Source organism: Limulus polyphemus, unplaced genomic scaffold, assembly GCF_000517525.1.
Source record: "Limulus polyphemus unplaced genomic scaffold, Limulus_polyphemus-2.1.2 Scaffold749, whole genome shotgun sequence".
In the NCBI taxonomy this organism is placed as follows: Eukaryota; Metazoa; Arthropoda; class Merostomata; order Xiphosura; family Limulidae; genus Limulus; species Limulus polyphemus.
In genome coordinates this window covers 238421-238936 of record NW_013666359.1, presented here as the reverse complement: position 1 = coordinate 238936, position 516 = coordinate 238421, and positions in this window count along the sequence as shown.

Here is a 516-nt window from a genome sequence, read left to right as displayed (position 1 = left end):
TAATCAAAAATTCTATTATATATATATCCAAATTCTGACAATATTAAATGTTGTGATATATTAATTGTACAAGAAAAATAATAAGGTATCGTTGCTTCAGGTGATAACATTTGAAATCCGTTTTTTGTTAAAATGTAGGATTTTATTCAAGTTGTCTGAGGTATTTGATAAATTGCAAAACAAATTTCATATTACATTTTGAATAACCGTTTAATTTACAGAGCTAAAATGTATATTATATTTTTTTAACATAAAATGGTCTTAAACTGCCGTAATGTTCTTCTTAAGAACAAAACTTGCAGTTGGCTCTGTTCTTTACGCATTAAACACTTTGTTAGCAGTTAGTCGATATATATCAGAAAAATGTAACATTTCTTTTTATATCATTATTCTATAGAGATACCATAGATAGAAAACGTTATCTAATTAAGTTTATTATATAATTCCAATGGACTGAAAACTTTAAAGAAAAAAAATAATTGCGTATGTAGAAAAAAAAAACAATTTCAACCTTGC